General features: G+C 42.1%; 1 pseudogene; it reads left to right on the top strand.

Moving 5' to 3' along the window:
* The window catches only part of LOC108314323, a 13,976-nt pseudogene extending 9,340 nt beyond the window's left edge, over positions 1–4,636 (top strand).
* Positions 4,637–12,223: the final 7,587 nt, after the last annotated feature.

Below are 12,223 nucleotides of genomic sequence, written 5' to 3' on the forward strand. Positions count from 1 at the left end.
CACTGGGGTCAGTTGGGGGGAAATAGGGGAGGGATGGTGGGGGGTGGGGAGCTGGGGAGAGATAGCAAAGGGAGAAATGCCTGATGTAGGTGATGGGGAGGAAGGCAGCAAATCACATTGCCACGTGTGTACCTATGCAACAATTTTGCATGTTCTTCACATGTACCCCAAAACCTAAAATGCAATAAAATAAATAAATAGGGGGAAAAAAAAGCACTTCACTTGTTCATCATGTGACTTTAGCTTACGATTTTGCTCCCTACTAGAATGCAAATACCCCTGGAATGGTGGATTTCAGACACTACTTAGGTTTTCCTAGAAGAAGTGGGAGAACTTGTAGGAACTCTGGCTTCCTGAGGGACAGTGGTGCTAATCAATAATAGGAGGTGGCAGCTTGATTGGACTGAAACTTCAGAATTGCTCAGGACTAGCCCCAGCCTATTCCCCCTGTGAGATCTCATCTTCTCCCACACCAAGCCCCTTCCAAGTGCCCCAGTGCCTAAGCCCCTACTCCCCAACTTCTGCCCTGAGCCTGGTCATTACAACCCTGTGGGACATTTCCCAGAAGCTCAACAAGCCCATGTATGTTCACATGCATCATCTCATTTAATTCCTGTGCTTTGTTCCATCATTCCGTCTGAGCAAAATGGCTGCCTCCTCTATACCACCAACCCAAATGCAGTCCTTCAAGTTCAAACCTCACCTTTTCCACAAAGTCTTCCCATGATCCCTCCTGCTAATAGCAATCTTCTCCTTGTCTGAATTTAAAGCACTTATTTTCTGAAGTAATCACTTGGCAGCGATCCATACTAGGCTTATGATTTCTTTCAGTTTTCAATGGTCTCATTTGTTTGCTCCTGCAACTTGGCCATAAATCAGCAGGAGGGGCACAGCCTGTGTCTTCCTGTGGTATTACACAAGACCACCTTCTTCTAATAACTCTTTAAGCTTACATGGGTATCGCCACTTTTCTCCAGCCCATACCTACACAATGCCACCCAACTTTGCAAAGTTATAGGGGATAAAGTACATATTGGTCCTAACCCATAAATATCCATCCCTTTAAATGCTCAGCAACCCTGTGAAGAAGGTTCTAGAATCTCTATTTTAGAGGAGACAAAATTGAGATGCAGAATGTTAAGTAATTTGCCCAACCTCATTGACAATTTGACTAATCACATCGCTAAGAAGTGATAGTATTGTCAAGTGACAGTTTCACTTACTGTGCTAGATTATGCTGCTCTAGAATACATTCCCACAGTCTAATACTGTTTAGATTCTTACAGTACTTTACATAGTAAGTGAAAAGAACTGAGATTGCTTTTAAGAGAGCAAGGGAGCGAGAAAGCTCATAGGTAAATATTGGTAGAGAAATCAGCAATGAGTATATAATTTGGAACTACAGTTCTCACCCTGTAGTTGAATCTCTACAGTATCAGTATATGGGCTTCAGGATGCTTGTGAACCACTTGAAATTGAAATGAAATTGTATCAGCAATGTGTACATCTGTGCATATTGTGGGAGAGAGAGTCCACAGTTTTCATAAGATTATTAGAGTAATTCTGTGCAAGTTATCAGCATGATCACACATCTTTTGCTTTTCTTTCTTCCTGGCCCATAAGATGATGGCACTCTCCCACCTCTAGAATAAATACCTCCATGTGACTTGGGGTACTGAAATGTGAGAAGTGACTTGGGGCACTTTTGGACAGAAGCTTTAAGAGACAAAACTCACCACATTTCCTTTCCCTCTGGTGTCATGGTTGGCAACAGTCAAAATGGCAGCAGCTTCATTAGCTCAGCCCCTGACGGTCTGCAATCAGCTGGTCTCTCCTGCCAACCCAAAATGGACATGTAGTGTGAGGAAAAAATAAAGCTTTGGTGTTTTATTCCAAGGAGATCTTAGCTATTTGTTCCTATAGCACATCCTCATTTGTCATTACTGATACACATCTGTAACTCCCCTCCAAAAGTTAAAGATCACTTTAACCTTAACGAATAAAGTCCTCCTAATGGAAGTTGATTTCTAGGAAGAATTCCTTCTTCTCTTCATACCAATGAGAGCCATATACTATATTGAATTCTACATTCATATTTCAATTACCTCTGAGTGACATTTCTCCCTATGGTAACATATGACGTATTGCTCTTTCTTCCTTCATAAGTCACACACAATCGCTTAGGAAGGAAAAAAATGTGCACATAAGTGCCAGAAGCTTCTAGGAGAAAGAAGTATGAGTATAAACAGCACAGAGAGCGGAAGAATTCCTCAGAGATTTGGGACCATTTTCTCTGTTTGTCCCGTTAGTAGCTCTGAACATTTCACACCTGGAATATCCCATTAATCACTTAGTTACTTTCCATGGCTCATGACAGTTCTCCAGCTATCATGCACAACTTGGCAATATTCACCTCTCTAAACTGTCATTTGAAGTATGCCATTTTCTTGGTCAAAATTAGGCCGTGTTTGCCCAGTACCAACAGGACAGAAGTATAAAGATGTTGCCTTAGCAGTCGAGCCCACCTGCACACAGCAACAATCAGTATCATGGGTACTGATGCCAACACCCAGCTTCCTGCCATCTGTATACCTCATATTAACCAGACCAGTTGTCTCTCAATGCCCCGATCAAATTGCTCTGTTTCCACCTCGATGCCTTTGTTTACTCCATTCTCCTTGCCTAGAGTATCTTCTTTCCCTCTACTTACACAAATCCAGAACTATAAATTCACTCACTGTCTGACCAAGCAATTGACCTCTAGGGCTCTATCTCAAAGATTGACTGGAAAAAATATGAAAGGCTATTCATTGCAACACTATGATGATAATAAATGACTGAGAACATCAAACTTTCCATAAAAAGTGATGACTGAACAACATATGTTAGAGCCATACAATGAGATACTGTGCAGTCATACAAAGTACTGAGAAGTATCTGGATGTAGAGTGATCTCTAGGATATATTAAGTGAAGACAGTACACTGGGGGAAAGTGTGTGTTCTATGTTAATAAACATCTGAGGCACATGGGCCCATACTGAGTGCTAGGGAGACTTCCACAGAGTAGGGTGGGGCAGAACACCTCAAGAAATCTCTCTGAGGCAACCCAGCCTTCTTGAGTTTATTGCAGCAGCCTTCCAAAGACTGTGAGTGAGGTAGCAGACCAGATATCTCCAGGCACAGAGCCCTGCAGGCAAAACTGGAAAGCAACGAGAACTTCCCAAAGACCCCGAAAGCAGGGAGCCAGGCTGTAAAGCAAAGAAAGATCTCCCAAGGCTCAAAATTCAGACAGTTCATCTGTAAAGGAAAAGGAGATCCTTGGGATTTCACCAGTGTTCAGTCTCTAATTCTTACTGAAAAGGAAGTCTTGATTCTACCCTCAAAATATTTGAAGCCAGTGAAGAATGGAATCAAACTAAAGTGGCAGCAGAGCCCAAACCCAAATCAATGACAAATGAGTGTGCCCTACTCAGAGCCTGAAAGAAGAAGGAGTAAATGTTCTTTATCTCAAACTCTACTGTTATTTAAGGAAAATGACTACCATACAATCAAAAATTATAAGTCACATGAAGCAACAAGAAAATGTGATCTATGAGCGGTTAAGTGAAAAAACAATCATCAGAAACAGATCCAGAGAAAGGAATGATCAGACAGGAACTTTTAAATAAACATGTTAAAGCTTTTGATAGATAATGTGGACAGGACATATAAGCACGTGGGGATTTCAGCAAAGAGATGGAAACTATAAAAAGAAACAAATGGAAATGCTGAAAGTAAAAATTATACCAGAAATGAAGAATTCACTAAACAAGCTTAACAACAGATTGGAGACTGCAGAGGAAATAAATTATAAACCTGAATTCAAGTCTAAAGAAACCATACCATCTCTTCCTCCATTGATGCCTCTTCTCCCATCCTTCCTAAAGGCACAGCTGGGCTGAGCCCTCTTCACCATCCAGCTGCCGGTCAATTACATCCAAATCTGTCCCGTGTGCCTAGGATCTCTGTGACACTGAACATGAAGATGGTGATGCCCTCCTTGTTTGACCTGATGGGGCTGGGTCCAGGTGCCTCAGAGGACAAGGCTGGCATCATTTAGGCAGCAGAGAAATTAAGGTCCCAGCCTCTCCTCAGCCTCCTCCCTTCCCTGTCCCCCCAGGAAAGCACTGGGCAGTGCCTCTGCCTGGCTCCCTTCCTGGGCCCCTTGGCAGCTTCCCCACATCCAGTCACTCCTCCTCCCCCAAGTCAAGGCCTTGACTGAGCACTAGATGAAGAATGTGGTCCCTGCCAATCAAATTGTCCTGGGTAGCTTTTCACAAGGCAGGGCTCTGCCCCTCCACCTGGCCCACTGGCTGGCATTGTAGCATTGAGCTGCTGGCTGCCTCTGCACTAGGTCTTCCCCCAGGCAGTCGACAGCAGTGTCTAGGACCTGACAATCACTTAGTGCCATGGGAAGCTGGACCCCATAGTGTCCATATCGTTTGGGGTCCTGATGGCAGAGAAGCTCCATTCTGTTGTCCTATCTGCCAGGGTCCAGTTCAAGACATATCCTGGTGTCACGCGCAGCTCTTGTCCTCAGGACCTGGCAGCTGTGAAGGAATTTCTTGCAAAGCTGCTGCCTCCTGTCTAACTAGAGTTGCTAGTCTCCAGCTCAGTTCCCCAGCCCATGGTGACCCAGCAAGCAAGCTGGGATCTTGGCACCATCTTGGATCTGAGCCTGTTGAGCCCTTGTCCCCACCTTTCCTGACCTGTGTTCTTCCCACAGGCCTCTGGGGCAGGTGGCAAGGCATGACCCACCCTTCCTTACTGGCCTCAGCCACCCAGCTCTCTCTGCAGCAAGGATGGGCTGCTTTCTTACCCCATTTCCCTGGAGGTGGGCCCCCCTGGCAGCAGTATGGGAGGGGGTGTAGGCAGCTGGAGAAAGGGCCCCAGCTGCTGACCCACTCACTCAGGACCTCACTCACTAGCCCTGCTTTGGGTCCCCTCCTGTGACCACAGGGTTTGGTCCATGGAGCCCTCCCAGGTCCCTGACCCAGCTGATTCTACCAAGATCATCATGTGTCTCTTTTGCCTCCAGCTGCTTCTCAATCATAAAACGTGGCCATGGCCCCAGAGCCCCCTTGCTGTCATGGGCTCCCTGTCCCTGGGCAGGAATGTTGGTGAGGAGGCAGAGTCTTTCAAGGGGGTCTTCCCTCAGCTGTTTACCCCGACTGGGGGATGAGCTCTGCCTTCCCACTACCCTCCTCCTGCACAGGCCTGGAGCCTGCAGACTGAGGTTCAGGTCTCCCACAGCTGTCTCATCCCGTTTGTCCCCACTCTAAGCATGGAGGCAGTGGGGAGGAGTGTGTCTCATCTTCTGACTCCATGTGTTTTGGGGTATTTTTCTTGTTATATTTTGGATTCTGATAAAATTAAGGAAATTGTTTCCTCAAAGAAAAGAAACTATATCAAAGGAAATACAAAAAGAATGGGGGAAAGTAGTATAGAGCATCCAAGACCTGAGGGACAATATCAAACATATGTGTTATTGGAGTCTCAAAAGAAGAGGAAAAGAGATGAAATGAAGACACTAGAACTATTTAAAGACATAACGACCAATAATTTTCCAAAACTGATTAAATATCTCAACCTCAGGCAGAATAAATACAGGAATACTAGCAGCCCTCAGCAAGTTAACAAAAATAATTTACAAATAAAAACAGCTAGGCATACTGTAGTCAAACAACTAAAAACCAAAAATGAAAATAAGTTTTAAAGTAGTCAGAAGAAAATGACATATTATATGCAGGAACCAATGAAATAAATGATGCTTGACTTCTCATCAGAAAAAGAAAAAAAAATGAAGGACAAAAGGCAACCGAATGACATTATTAAAGTGTTGAAATAAGAAATACTAGGCTGAGCACAGTGGCTCACACCTGTAATCCCAGCACTTTGGGAGTCCGAGGCAGGTGAATCACCTGAGCTCAGGAGTTCAAGACCAGCCTGGTCAACATGGCAAAGCTCTGTCTCTGGTAAGAAAACAAAAATTAGCCGGGTGTGGTGGCATGTGCCTGTCATCCCGGCTACTGGGGAGACTGAGGGAGGAGAATCGCTTGAACCCAGGAAGCAGAGGTTGCAGTGAGCTAAGATCGCACCACCATACTCCAGCCTGAGCAACAGAATGAGCCTCCATCTCAGAAATAAATAAAAAAGTAAAAAAAANAAAAAAAAAAAAAAAAAGCTACATAGAATTTTATATCCCATTAGATGATCCTTCAGAAATTATGATAAAATAAAGACATGTTCAAAGAGACAAAAGCTTAAATAATTCATTGCAAGCACCTGCATCACAAGAAATTCCAAAGGCTGGAGTCAAATGATTCCGGGGGGAGCCCTAAGGTGTAAGAAGTTAGGGGCACCCAAAAAAGTAAACATCTGGGTTAGTGTAAAATGGCTTTTCTTACCATTATTTTAATATTTTTAAATTTCTTAAAATACCTTTGACTGTCTGAATCAAACTTAATAACATCTTGTTAGTTTGAAAAAACATCCATCTTTTTTTAGCCCCCCAAGTAAACATTTATCCTGACTTTTCCATATAAACTATATCTCAGGGTAACCAAATAGTTGGGAAGGGGAAGTTTCTCTCTCAAAATATGCCAGTTAATAAAGAAATAAAGAAAAAATTAAAATATCAATATTTCATAAATTCTAATAAACTAAGAGATGTAGAAAAATATCAGTGACTGCTGACAGAACAAAAGAGAGAACAGCCAAGCATTCTATGACTTGTTGAACGTATACTCACCACCACCTACAGGAATATTTTTGGCGGGGCATGGCGGCTCACACCTGTAATCCCAACACTTTGGGAGGCCAAAGGGGGCAGATCGCCTGAGGAGTTCAAGACCAGCCTGGCAAACATGGTGAAACTCCTTCTCTACCAAAATTACAAAAACTAGCCAGGCATGGTGCAGGTACCTATAATCCCAGCTACTTGGGAGGCTGAGGCAGAAGGATCACTTGAACCCATTAGGCGGAGATTGCAGTGAGCTGAGATTGCACCACTGCATTCCAACCTAGGTGACAGAGCAAGATTCCTTCTCAGAAAGAAAGTAAGAAAGAAAGAAAGAAAGAGAAATATTCTTGTCAAAAATATTCCAAATCTGAGTGATCCTCTAGAGTTGACAGGCTCTAGCTCTGACTATGAATTTACAGAAAAAAAAAAAAAAAAAAAAAGAGGACAGATTATTTTCCCTCTCCAAGGCATCATCTTATGTGAATACATGTGGCTGCTTACTAAAAACATTTTATTTTATTATTTTTTTTTCTTGAGATGGAGTCTCACTCTGCTGCCCAGGCTGGATTGTTATGGTGTGATCTCAGCTCACTGCAACCTCCATCTCCTGGGTTCAAGTGATTCTCTTGTCTCAGCCTTCTAAGTAGCTCGGATTACAGACGCCTGCCACCACACCTGGCTAATTTTTGCATTTTTGATAGACACGAGGTTTTACCATGTTGGCCAGTCTGGTCTCGAATGCTGGAACACAGATAATCCCACCAGCCTTGGCCTCCCAAAGTTCTGGGGTTACAGGCATGAGCCACCACAACCAGCCACTAAAAACATTCTTAATCACTGATTTTTTTTCCTAAAAAAAAAAAAAAAAAAAAAGAGAGAGACATGTACATTTTACATTTTCACGTCTTGTCCTAGGTTGCTGAATATTAAATGTATTGAATACCAATCATATGCATTTAACACATTCAGTGGAATTAAATTAAATTCCCTTCAAAATGGCACAAATATCGTCTTGGCGCCCTAGGGCTAATGCCCAAATTATAGTGCGATCAATCTAGAGAAAAACAGCTCCAGCCAAACCAAAGAAAGGCCACACTGGTCTTCACATGCCACTCACCTGAACCTGCCAGGAAGATGCTGCTGAAATACACACCCATTCTTGACCCCACCAACCAGCTCACTCAGCTCCAGTTACCATCTAATTTCTCAACAGAAATATTAATAAACAGAACATATCATAGAGTCTATCCATGAAGTGACATAATTTAGAACTCATGCCCCAAGCTCCATTCACACGTCCTGTGCAGTCATGCAGTCATGTAAGTACCCTTACCTATTTACCAAGAAACTGAGAATACAGAGTGTTGACTACACAATGACTCCACTGAGAATGTATCATTCCAGGTGATTTGCATGTTCACACACCTATCTCGTATTCAAATCACTGCTCCTTCATTACAGGAATTCTCATTAGAATGAAAAATTAACAGCCAAGATTTAGGCTTGGGTTACTTTAACTGGCATAGGTTTAAAGTAGAAAGTTTAATTTCTACTACCATTTTGTTGTAGTAGAATTTTTCTAGTAAAACTGAAAAAAACTAGGGATTATTTTCTTTAATGGAAATCCAGAAGAATAAAATGCAACCTACCAACACATGAGCTATGGAAACACGTAAAGAGAACTCACAACAGCTGCAGCATCCTTAGCCATACTGGCTGATGGATTCCAATTCATCCACCATAACTGATTTAATATGAGAGTATAATTAGTACTGTTGATTGCTATCTGGTGCCAGATATCCCAAATGCCCCACCTTCGTGCTAATTAATCTTGAAAACTTTCCAAGCTTTCCTCTACCCTGCCTGTCTCTGTTCCCTGCATCGGTGCACACGTGGTGTTCTACTCAAACAGCACAACAAAAACAGCATCACTAGGTCTTACACACAGTTGGCACTCAGTAAATGTTTGTTTATTCAAATCACTGCTCCTTCATCACAGTCATTTTCATTAGAATGAAAAATCAAGAGCCAATATTTAGGCTTGGGTCACTTTAACGGGCATTGATTTTAAGGCCATGGAAATATATGTGATCAAGTTGTTAGTAAAAAGCAATCCTTACAAAATCCAAGGACTCATCACAGGGCTAATGTTGTGAGACTATCCTAAATTTAGACGCTGAAAGATGAGAGGCTGTACCATTAAGGATGTATTCCTATGTCACTGATCTGAGTGAAATTAGCAGAAATCTAACAGAAACAAGGATGTGATGCTATTAAAAATTAGGCTACGGGACTAAAGACCATGTAGTCTCTACTATTTTCTATGAATACAGTTTTTCCTGAAATATTTATGAAGTAACTAAGTACATTTAACAAAGGATGGAGCAAGAATTACCTTCAACAAAGATATGGTTCATAAACATTTCATCCTGTGCCCCCTTCCTCAGTCTGCTCTGCCCTTTCGGGAAGTTCTACAACCTCATCAATCCAGCATTGCTTCTGCATTCTAAGTAATTCCCCCTGCTCCAAAAAAAAAAAAAACATAGTGGGCTTTTGCCAGGAGTCACCCTTGCAAAACAGTGATTTAGAGTTCTTCTTATTAGAGTGGTGGTGTTAAAGATGGGAGGTGGAGGAAGATAGCAAGAATAAGCCCAAGAATGGAAAGAAGCAAACTCAAAATGTCCAATTTGAAAAAACAGTTTCCTACCAACTGTGGGGAGTTTTGTAGCTCCTAGTGACACTTCCTAATGGAAGGTACACACTACTCTTCTATGGAACTCAACTTTCTATTTGAGAAACAATAGCCTTGGTAATTCAGCTACCTAATAACTCTTCCTTAAATAGGAAGAGAAAAGGAATTGTTGAAGACTGGGATTCACTGGCATCTTTAACCTGCAGCACTAGCTTCCCTTGAGAAGGCAGTGCTTTTAAGTGCTGAAGGCAGTTCTGGTGAGATAAACCCACATCATTAAGAAAATGTAACACATTTTCTCACCACCTTGTTTGTCTTCAGATGTGTCCAGGAGCATCTGCAGGAATGGCTCTGGGACTTCAACATATGGGCAAGAAAGGGTATGACTGGGCAGGATCATTTTACCCATGCGTTAAGTCTTATTTTTTATTTTTTTGGAGACCAGTTTCTCTCTGTCGCCCCGGCTGGAGTGCAGTGGCACCATCTTGGCTCACTGCAACCTCTGCCTCCCATGTCAGAGTGATTCTCCTGCCTCAGCCTCCAGAGTAGCAGGAATTACAGGCGCCCCTTACAATGTCTGGCTAATTTTTTGTGTGAGCATTTTTCGTAGAGATGGTGTTTCACTGTGTTGGCCAGGCTGGTCTGGAACTCCCCACTTCAGGTGATCCGCCGACCTCAGCCTCCCAAAGTGCTGGGATTACAAGCATGAGCCACCATGCCCAGCGTCCATTCGTAAGTCCTTAACTCTTCAGTGTAGTACTTAGACCCCAGTGCAGCCCTCTCAGGTAGCTCGCTGACTCATCTTCACCAAATCCTCTTCTCCCCTTTGCTGTAAGCATTTCCCAAATCTCAGTTCTTGTCCCACTCCCCCAATGCTTCTCTCTCCACATTTCCCATAATAAGCTGCTGCAGTCTCTGAAATCTGACCTTTGACTCTGATTCTCACCTCTTTATCTCCAAAATCAGACATATTTACTAAATGCTGGCCAATGCAGTGGCTCACTCCTTGGGAGGCTGAGACAGGAGGACTGCTTGAGGTCAGGAGCATAAGACCAGCCTGGGCAACAGAACGAGACTTTGTCTCTACAAAAAATTTAAATATTAGCCTGGTGTGGTGGTACACGCCTGTAGGCGAGACCCTGTATTTAAAAGAAAAAATCTGATGTGTTTGTGCCAAAATTAAAAATGTCATCTCTGGTTGGAGGTGGTGGCTCACGCCTGTAATCCCAGTACTTTGGGAGGCCAAGACAGGCAGATCACTTGAGGTCAGCAGTTCGAGACCAGCCTGACCAACATGAAGAAACCCTGTCTCTACTAAAAATACAAAAAAATTAGCCGGACATGGTGGCGGGCACCTGTAATCCCAGCTACTTGGGAGGCTGAGGCAGGAGAATTGCTTGAACCTGGGAGGCGGAGGTTGCAGTGAGCCAAAGTCATGCTATTGCACTCCATCCTGGACAACAAGCTGGAAACTCCGTCTCGAAAAAAAAAAAAGTCATCTCCATCTGCAAAAGCATGCAGAAATTACAAGGCAAACAATAATTCAGAAAAATGTTATAATTATTACAAGTTGACACATAAATATGTCATATACATGTATACATATTATATATATAGTATTTATATTATATATAAATATTATATATAAATACTATATATATATTATATATAAATACTATAATCATATATAATATAAATATCTATAATAGATAATTTACAAAAGAAAGAGCTCTAATACATATTTGGGAGAAAAAATAAACTTGAAGAAATGCAAATTTAAACAATTTAAACAGAAAAATAACCATAACTGTGGATGATAATTTATGCACAGAATGCTCATTGTGCCATTACCATATTATCAAATGAGAGCCCATTTAACTGCACAACACTAGGGTAATGTTTCGGTAATTATGGTACAATGTATACTAGGATTTATGGTGGGCTTTTGGGGATCATCATACATTTCATAAACAGCATACATTGTCCCAAACAGTGGAGATTTAAACTGCTTGAGGTTTTCAGTTAAATATGAAGAACTAGATACATAGACTTCTGTGTGCTTCTAAAACTCCATTAATATAACAGTAAAGGATGAATGACCAAGTACAAAGAGAACTACAGAAGGGATAATAATGGACATATTTTGATTAAATATCAGCAGCAGAAAACAGATGGAGAAATGAGACTCGAGTTGGCACAGCTGAAAGAAGCTGACATGCAAGTGCATGTGAAGGAAGATGCCAATGAGAAAAAGCTGATCTACCCCCACAGAACCCCTGAAAGACTCAGGAAGCGGCAGTCTAAATTGCTGAAACAGAGGCTTTTAAATGTTCTCACCACAAAGAAATGCTAAATGCATGAGGTGACGGATACACTAAATACCCGGATTGGCTCATTATATAACATATACATGTATCGAGACATCAAATTATACCCCATACATATGTACAAAATGTCAAGCAAAGATTTTCTAAATTAAAAAAAGAAAGAAAGAAACTGGTAGTCTCAGCCACAGTGGGTGAGAAGCATGTGGCAAAATACTGGTTGGAAATCTCCAGGGAAAACCATGAAAGTCCCACATCCCTCCCTCTCTTTGAGCAGTCAGGCAATCGCCTTCAACTGTTCCCCCAAAGAGACAGGAGATTTAATCTCTAGATAACTGAAACAGAAAGACTCAGTACTTCAAGACTCAAGTGTGGCAGAGGGTTGTGGTAATGATGCCTCTGATTAAACATGGGAGTAAGTGACA

Source organism: Cebus imitator, unplaced genomic scaffold, assembly GCF_001604975.1.
Source record: "Cebus imitator isolate Cc_AM_T3 unplaced genomic scaffold, Cebus_imitator-1.0 Scaffold150, whole genome shotgun sequence".
Taxonomy (NCBI): domain Eukaryota; kingdom Metazoa; phylum Chordata; class Mammalia; order Primates; family Cebidae; genus Cebus; species Cebus imitator.